Source organism: Copadichromis virginalis, linkage group LG11 (genome assembly GCF_057382275.1).
Source record: "Copadichromis virginalis isolate Kocher_CV1m ecotype Utaka linkage group LG11, C_Virginalis_male_GT1.1, whole genome shotgun sequence".
In the NCBI taxonomy this organism is placed as follows: Eukaryota; Metazoa; Chordata; class Actinopteri; order Cichliformes; family Cichlidae; genus Copadichromis; species Copadichromis virginalis.
Window position 1 is genome coordinate 10,261,226 of NC_140628.1, and position 9,730 is coordinate 10,270,955.

Genomic DNA, 9,730 nt, shown 5'->3' on the forward strand with positions numbered 1-9,730 from the left:
CATTTGACCTCGCTAATGAAAAACAAAATATGCAGAGTGTAATTTGCTTCAGCAACCCCTAAAAAGTACACAAAAACATTTATTACAATTTATTGGAGCAGGAATCATAAAGTTATTGCGTGCACCTTACAGGAAATCTGCTTGACTCGTCACTGAAATGCTTGGAGTTGATAGTAGAGGAAACAAGAATGTTAATTTTGTTGTCCAATTTCATATTTGTGACAGTGCATTAAATTAAAGGGGGTTTAAAGGGAGACAAAGAAGCAGAGCCCCCCTGCTTATGATGTATGATGCTCAAGAACACTTTACCCTGCAAAACAAATACATTTGACATCAATAATGGAAAATGAAATGCACCAAGTTTCATTTGCTTCAACTACTAACAAAAAAGTAAATAAAACCGATATTTAGCTCATAATTTCCCAGAAACATACAGTGTATGAAGAACAACTTGCACCTTCACAGTGGATTTTTATAAACGCCTATGCTCCCTCCTACAGTTTCTACATTTATATGTATTTTCCCTGTCAGGCTAACTCAGCTTTTGACCTTAAACCCCCACTCTTCTTTTATCGTTTCTGTACATGAGCCACTGAGAAAGCGATGCTTAACTGCCAGATAATTCGCAACACTTTAACTCTGTTCGCTGCATTAGGAGTCATAGTTTGGCTTCGCCTGTGAGCTGTTTTTCAGGCTTGTAACCCACACACACACACACGCATGCCTGCATTTGCTGTGCAACTCATCTTGTGCAACTGACTACAGCATGGGAGTTGTCTGATCATACCACTAGAGGCCAGTGCAATGGAAACTATAAATAGGCTTTTTGGCTGCATAGCAGTCACCAAACAGATTTCTAGTGACTGAAAGTGAAACTTTGAGGTTCCTGCTTTGCTCACACACACCTGAAACCAACAAATGAAAGTCATTTGGATGTGTTTTCACTGCAGCATGGAAAAGTGTCAAGTTTCACAAAAGGAAACCTGCTTTATGAGAACAAACTGTGCTTCACCACACCAATTTGTGCTCCCCCCCCCCCCCCCTCTTTTTAACATTTATATCAATTTATTGGAGAAGGAATCAGAAGTTATTGCATGCACTTTAGAGGAAAATCTGCTCGACTCATCACTGAAATGCTTGAAGCTGATAGTGGTGGAAACAAGAATGCTAATTTCGTAGAGCCGTGCAACGCTGAGAGTTGAAAGAAATGTTTTATGTTGCTGCAATTTTGTATTTCGACCATTTCTGTTTGAAACCCACACTTTCTGTTTGAGGCTAGATTAAATCAACTATCATACTTATCTGTTTAAGTTTTCACAGTGTAATTCATTGCGTGGATTTGCTAATCATAGTGTGGGAGCTTGCTTTTATTTTGTGTAGCCTTTGATATCCCATTCTGAGTTCCAACACAGAAAGACTTTTATATCAATCGGTAACAAAGTGGAATGGAGTAAGGAGACATATGCATTTGATATTGCACACTCAGTTATTATCAGAAATATTTATTAGAATATGTTGAGCTTCTTTTAAAAATGTGACGCTTTCATGAGAGCAGTTTGATCTGACAGCCTAATCTGTTGTTCCTTCTGCTGTACCATTGTGCTAAGAACACAAAACTATAGTTTATTTTCGATGTTGGTAAAATTTTAGTACCAGGGAGTTATGAAAGTTATGGTATTGAACCCTTTCTGTCAGATTGGTTCCTACAGTGGGTGTGCTCAGTGCATTTATGCATGTAGATGAATTTCAAACTGATCATCAGAGTGTGGAAGAAAGGCGGCATGGTTGTTGGTGCGAGATAGGCTGGTCTGAGTATTTCAGAAACGGCTGGTCTGCTGGGATGTTCACACACAACCATCTCTAGGGTTTACAGAGAATGGTGCCAAAAAGAAAATATCAAGTGAGCAGCAGAAAATGCCTTGTTGATCTCAGAACAAACCAACTGTTCTCTGAACGCACAAGACATTGAATTTTGAAGCAGATGGGCTACAGCAGCAGAAGACCACACTGGGTCCCCTCTTGTCAGCTAAGAACAGAAAACTTATTCACAAAAAAACACGCTCATGAAAACTTGAAGGCTTTAAAAACACCACCTGTCTGCTATCATCGGTTCAGGCTGCTGCTGGTAGTATAATGGCGTGGGAGACGTTTTCTTGGTACACTCTGTCCCCCTTAGTACCAACAGAGGATCGTTAAAATGCCACAGCCTACTGGAGTATTGTCCCTGACCATGTCCATCTCTGTATGACCACAGTGTACCCATCTTCTGATGGCTATTTCCAGCAGAATAACACATAATGCCATATTCACATCATGGATGTGCAGCTACAAATCTGCAGCAACTGTATGATGCTATAATGCCAATAACATCTCCCCTATTTCAATGAATGTCTTGGGCTTTTTTGCTTTTTATTAGAGAAATCAGTGATGAGGGACAGGAAAGCACAGAGCAAGGCAGTGAGGAGATTCAGCAAAGAGTCTTGGATTGGAATTAAAAACAGGCTGCTGGATTTAGCCTTGCAGTATATAGTCACCTGCTTAAATTGTGAGCTAAACCAAAGATCTCAGAGGAATGTTTCCACTACCTGTGCCATATTGAATATAGACCGTTCTGAAGGTAAAAGGGAACTCCAACCCAGTACAAACAAAGTGTACCTAATAAAGTGTCTAACGAGTATATAGACCAATGCTCCCTCCTGTGTTTTCTATTGACATCTTCTGGAGCTTCTGATGAAGTTAGTTTTGTAAGTACCTAAGATTATTTCATCTAATTGTTCAACGAATTGTTAGTATAGTTTTTTCCATTAACAATATGCTTTGATCCATGCTTAAGTTTTAATTTATAAAGAACTCTGTTGTATTTCTTCTGCTGTGTCAATAAATTATTAATAAATTATCGACATCAGTGTTTTTAATTTTGATTCATATCTCCCCTAAATAAGAACAATGCATTTAAGAGACACTTTGTGGTTCAGCAAAAGGAGTAGAACCTGAAAATTACTGAAAATCTTGAAAATAAATCTTGAAAGTTGAACACTAAATGTTGCTCTTCTTCTTCATGCTTCTTCTTCATAAGGTCTCTTTTATCCCCACTGCGTCTTGTCTTCTTAATGGCAAATAATTGTCCTTGAACTTTCTATCATTATTATTGTTATTATTATTTCATAGTATTGTTCTGTTTATTTTTATCCTGCTGCTAAACTAATTTCCCCTTGTGGGACAATAAAGAAATTGAATTGAATTGAATTGAATAACACCATCTGTGGGCCTTGTTAAAACACCTTTTTCACAGCGGTTAAAATCCAAGGCCAAAGGTGGATGAACATGGCTGCACAGCTATGTTGAGTGAAAGCCAGAAGCATGACATCGCTGAAAAGGAGTGAAAAATGTCGGCTCACTCAGGCTTTTACAGAGTATTTCAAGCTCAATGCTGCGACAGTAAGTGTTGCAAGCAATTTTGCAATCTTGGTTATCAACACCTAAATATGATTAATACTATAAAAAAAATGAGTGCATGTGGAGTATTTTGCAACATCTGCACATTACAGGCTCTGGTTTAATGTGGATGTGAAAAATGTTCGGGATTTATTCATCCAGGTGGTGATGAGAGGATGCCCTCACTTACTGTGAAGCAGATTTCAATCTTTCTACCAACTCGAGCGTTTCCACCAAGTCATTATTCATGATTATATTAAATTTTATTTTTACATGTGACATTAACTGTGTAGTTTTGCATATCAAAATACATTGGCAAACCTGATTATATTCTGTGCTTTCAGAAGTGAGCAGAAGCTGAATATGGGGTGTATAAAAATAAATTAGTAATGGCCCTCTCTTTACTGTGAGGCACTTTTTTGTCAGGCTACTTGAATCTCTTTTGCAAGGCAGATGGACACCAGTGGGCTGGAAGTCTTAAAGCCTGGTTAGGACTTCACTGCTCTAACCTTTATGAAAATGTCAAGATTATTCACAGAGGGAACCCAAGCTGAATAAATGACTATGAAAGATATATTTTCCTGACCTTAAACCTGTAAGGTAAACAGAAACAAAGGTGGTGGGATTGGCGACTGGCAGCACAATCCTGTCAAGGTTTCAGTCAAATACTTGAAATATACAGATTCCATTTAAAATTTCATGATGTTTAACAGACTCTTTAACAATAAGAAACCCATTTTTATAATTTACTGTAGCTGTGTGGATTTTGCGGTTTCCTCTACCCGTCCAAAGACATGCAGTTTGTAGGGATAGGTTAATTGATTCATCCAAATTGCCCATAGGTGTGAATGTGAGCGCAAATGGTTGTGTGTTAGCTCTGCGACAGGCTGGCGACCTGTCCAGGGTGTACCCCACCTCTTGCCCTATCACTGCTGGGATAGGCTCCAGCGCCCCCCACGACCCTGAAAAGGATCAGCAGAAGCAGATGGATGTGACTGTATACGGTATATCTTAAAACAGCGAATAGAACAACAACAAATAGCTAATATTATCAGCTCCTTCACAGCTTTTAGCCTAATTTCTCCCATACACTTTAGTAAGAAGACATCATGCTTTTTGAGTTTGAAAACTCCAGCAGCCCACCTCCAGTGTGAGCAACCATGCTTGGATGACCTGTTAGTCCTTAACTCTGCTGCTTCTTCTCCTCCAATCTGTCATGACAAACACACTCTTCATATTTCATGCCGTCACTGTATACGTTGGATCAGTTTTGACCCAGACCAATAATTCCCTCATAGTAAGTGTGTATAGCAAATTCTCAACTACAAATCTATTTAGAATACATAAACAGCCCGTCTGACATTTATAAATGGATGATTAATACTCAATTACTGTTTTACAGAGCACAACCTCACTTATACATCATAAAGAAATCCTCATAACTACCATCTATGATGTGTGATATTAATTCAATATTATTATTGTTTACACTACTGGTCAAAAGTTTTAAAACACCCCAGTTATTTATTGAAAATTGTGCAGTTTAATATCTCATTGCACTCTTAAATGAAAGCGTAGTACACATAAGCAATGGAGTTAAAAAAAAAGAAATCAGAGAATACATTTATGGACCAAAATGTGTTCTAAACTTTTGACTAATCAAAGTAGCCACCTTTGGTAGACATAACAGCTGAACTCATACGTGGCATTCTTTCTACAATAGAAATCAAATATTCTCCAGAAAAGTTCATATCTGTTTCAGACCTTCCCAAAAATGTGGCACTTCTAGGTTGCTTTGCTTTCACTCTTCTGTCCAGTTCATCCCAGACCAGCTCAATGGGGTTTAAGTCTGGAGACTGTGGTGGCCACTTCATGTTTTCAAGCTTACCATCATGTTCATTGTTCCTGAGGTATTTCTTACATAGCTTGGACTTATGTTTTAGGTCATTATCTTGCTGTAAGATGAACCCCTGACCAACTAGGTGTATACCAGAGGATATTGCATGGCGCCCCAAAATGCTGTGGTAGTCGTTTTGGTTCAGGGTGCCTCTCACTCTGTGCAATTCACCGACCCTGGATCCAGCAAAACAGCCCCAGACCATCACACTTCCTCCTCTATATGATGCCACTCTTTTTGTAGCAGCACGCTACTTTCTGCAGTACAATACTGTTCAACTGGAGAGTATGGTACCACAGTGTGCTCCAACACTGCTTTTACGCAGACCGGGGGGTTGTAAGTAATCCAGAAAAGTTGGAACACCTGTAGAAGTAGCACCAGCTTTCAAGGCTTGACCAACCTCCTTTGCTGCAGAACAGCTTGTTAACACATTTTGTGTTCCCTGAAAAAGGCCTTTTTTTATAATTCTGAAATGTACGTATTTTTCAGTTTTAATAATGTATACTTTATTGATCCCCTTGGGGAAAGTCCTCTCTGCATTTAACCCATTCACTCTGTGAAGCAGTGGGCAGCCATTGGGCACCCAGGGGGCAGTGTGTAGGGACGGTACCCTGCTCAGGGGTACCTCAGAGTAGCCCTTTAGTGGATTTGAACCCCTGACCTTGCGATCATGGGGCCACCACTGAGCTGTACTGAGCTGTCAATATCAAAACAGGTCAAATTTGACCTGAACAGTATGTAAGAGTTAAGTGCCTTCTATCAAATTCTTTGGTGCTTGAGGAAACTGGAGTTTTCTCTGCCAGTTTCTGGGCTCGCTCTCATTGGGATTTCCACATAGAGCCTTTTGTCCTGCTTCTGTGAAGCTGATAGTGTTTACGACCCTCTTTTTAATTTGGTATTTTTTCTGGCCTCCTTCTTTCCTGTCACCTGTATCTTTCCTGGTTCAGAATTACTTTCCACCTAGGAAAAGGCACACAATATCCGTGGTGTCACGAGAGTGTCACAGCACAAAAGATATTCAGAAGGATTTTAGCAATTCACTCCATGTGTTTCTCTTTGAGGACTTCAGGTTCGTTGAGATGCCTTTGGCTCTTCTTCACCTTTGGAGAAATAAAGCATTTTTGAATATCACTGCTGACACACTCACTTTGTGAAATATAACTTGAACTGAAAGGTTCCACCACAAAACACACCAACCTTTGGGAACTACCTCAGCCCCTTTCTCCTCTGCCTTCCTCACACCTTCTTCAGTACTTTCAAGAAATGGCCCGACATAAGTAAATATTTTCATGTGTTGCTTTGCTCTAAAGGACCTGAACTCATTGATACCATCGCCATGTTTGTACATTGTGAGTATCAAACCCATAATTGTGCATAAGCATTTTGATTTCAGTTTCTTTGCAGGTACAGATGTAAATCATTGGCCATGTTTCATGACCAAGGTGTCAGCCGGTGCTGCAGATAACATAAAAAGCATGTTTGAGCATTTTTACTCCACCAGCACTGCCATGTATCCATCAGGGCTTTGGTTTGTATCACAAGTAGCTGAGTCGACTGAGTAACTGGCCAAGTAAGCGTACTGAAAAAAAGTTAAAAAGCCTATAATGACAAATTCATTTATAGTGTATTTCAGCCCACACTTGGCTGAATTCACACTGAAAATTCTGCTTTAGCAATAAATAATAACCTTGCCACCCTCTGATCACCAACACTCGGTGTTGTGATATTTTGATACCATGGTAGCATTTACAGGATATTGTTTTATTGTGATATTATACAGAAAAGAGTTACTCAATAAGGCCCATTTAATAGTTGTTTTTCTCTTTCTCTCTGACCCAAGAATTGATGTGTAAGACTCACAGGCTGGTACCCCAAGGTCGAAAACACCACAGAGACGAGACCACTTCCTTACTCCCATCCTCCCTTTTTCTTTATCTCTTAGAAAAAGGCTCGTTAAAGGCCAGGTGGTTTGTTTCAGAATTCACTAATGAAAGAACTCTGTATTCTATGTCTAGGAGTGTATTTTGCTGGGATGATCATAAATTGTAGCTGAACTGATAAACTACACACAGGATACTTCTTTGCTCACAAGGCAGGAAGACGTTTCCTTATTTGGTCTGTACCGGTTTGAACTGAGAACTTGCTGACACACGAACCTTTTTTTCTCTATATAAGCTGTTGTATACTTAATAAACCTTTGAGTCGATTGGGAAGGCAACCTAAAGCAGTCTCTGTTTTCTTGTTCTCCCAAGCTGCTCCCGAGCTCGTACTAACACGCTGAATGGCATACCTGAGTGTTACTTTAAATAATTAGGAATCTTAGAAGGAAAGGACAGAACTCTGCTTATCGCTCGTGCCTTGGAGGGAAAACCGGGATGGACATTTTTTCCTTCACTCGGTACAGAACATCTAAGAAAGAAAATACCAGAAAGCAGCTTCTGTGGAAACTGTCAAGTGTCAGTTTTTCTATCCCCTCTGTCCTTTTACTCACTTGGTTGAGCTTGATTGATACTGCAGCGCACCATTCCTTCTTAATCCTATGCATTTTTAAAGAACTAGTGGGATGCTTGCTGGGAACTAATTTCCAATGACTCTAACCATATTGTAATAAGGCAGAGATAGTGCTGTGGTGGCGCTTTGTATCGATTCAAGGCAGAGGTCTCTGAATTGTGATTCATTACAAAACCCAGCAAAGCAAAATAGAGAATTAAAACGCCCTCCTGTGCTGGAAACTTCGGGGGGATATGTGATGTAAGTGTATGCCCCTGCTTCTCCAGCTTTACATGCTCAATCGAAAGTTCATCAGTGCATACTGGACGTTACTGAACAATATTAGTGACTCACAGAGGCACAGAAACCAGACAGAGCTGCCATTTCACAGCTGCCCCTTCACCAATATCAGCTACATATTTCAGTGCACAATAACCCAGGGAGGGGCAAAGACTGTTTGCAGGCTATGTTGAATATTTTAACACCTCTGCATATTGTTCTTGTACTAGAATTGTTGTTCATCTTAAAATGCCTGTAGCAGCTTCATCTCTCAAATTGCTCCTCCTGTTGGGAAGAGCCGGTTCCACAGAATAATTTACATATGGCAATCACTGAGTTATTAAAAATTGTGTCAGAGGAGATGCCGTAAATACACTCACACTTCTCTGTATACACAAACACAAGAAGGCAGTCCAGTTGGACTCAGCACTTGCAGTCGCATCGGCTTAAAAACTCTGATCATTATCCGGAAAACCCAGCACAGCTGATGCCTCTGAGTGATGTTTGTTTATGGTTTCATGATGCTTTGCACTGCAGAGCAATCTGATAGGAGACTTCAATATGAAGCCACCCAAACCAAAGAACAGGGATGAATTTTAGCAACAGAACCATAGCGTGCACATGTTTAATGGGACTGCACTGCTGTTGTTTTGCCACAGTTTCATCAGGCCATTAACAGCTGACAACACAATAGTAGTGTAGTTATTCCATTCCCATAGACATCCTCCTATTAAATTAAAACCAGTTTTCTTATTGCATATGTCACATATAGACAAGAAGACATGACGGCTAAAGGGTCAAGTCACCAATTATTTGCATCAGCATTGCTGCACCAGATTATCCAAGACAATCATCTACATGAATGTATAACCAGATTTGTGAGTATAAAATGAGGCCTAAGATGCAGAAGAAGAAAAAAAAAACAGCAATACACACGAGAAAACAACCCAAACACTTCAGCAAAACAACAAAGCTTTCTAAGGGTCCCTCTATCATCATTTGGCTGACAGGCGGGTCTGTGTGTGACAGGCTCAGATGAAAAGTGTATCTGGGAAAGCTTTCTAATGAGAACAGGGAGTGTCCGTTAGAGCTTTAATCTCAGTCTCGCAGCAAAGGGGATGTAAAGAATTTGCAACTGTGATGTTAAATAATGGCAGAGTGTAATGAAGTGACACAAATTGATATTAATTTGCTTGTTGATACAGTGGGGTCAGGAGGCATACAACCTACGGACATCTTGCTTGGGGAAGCTGTTGAGAAATGGCTTTTTCTGCCAACGGGCAGAACACTGTGCACAGCCTGGGCCATTCACACAAAAGACATCCTGAAGACTCTCTGTGTGAACAAGGTTTTTGTTGTTTCCTGAAGGAAACTATATTCATTGTTGCAAGATTGTTAAGGCAAAATGATTGTGCTGTCAGTGCATATGCTATGCCAGATATTGGGTAGTTAACTAACCCAATGTGGTCCCCAGAGACAAGCTTGATAACAATTGGTGGAATAATGTAAAAGAAATTCATGCAACAAGAGCTCGACGGCACTGCAAACAGAAAAACAAATCCCCACAGGCATTTTTATACATACATCACAGTCCCCTTCATTACCTTACCAACACCCCCACCTGACACA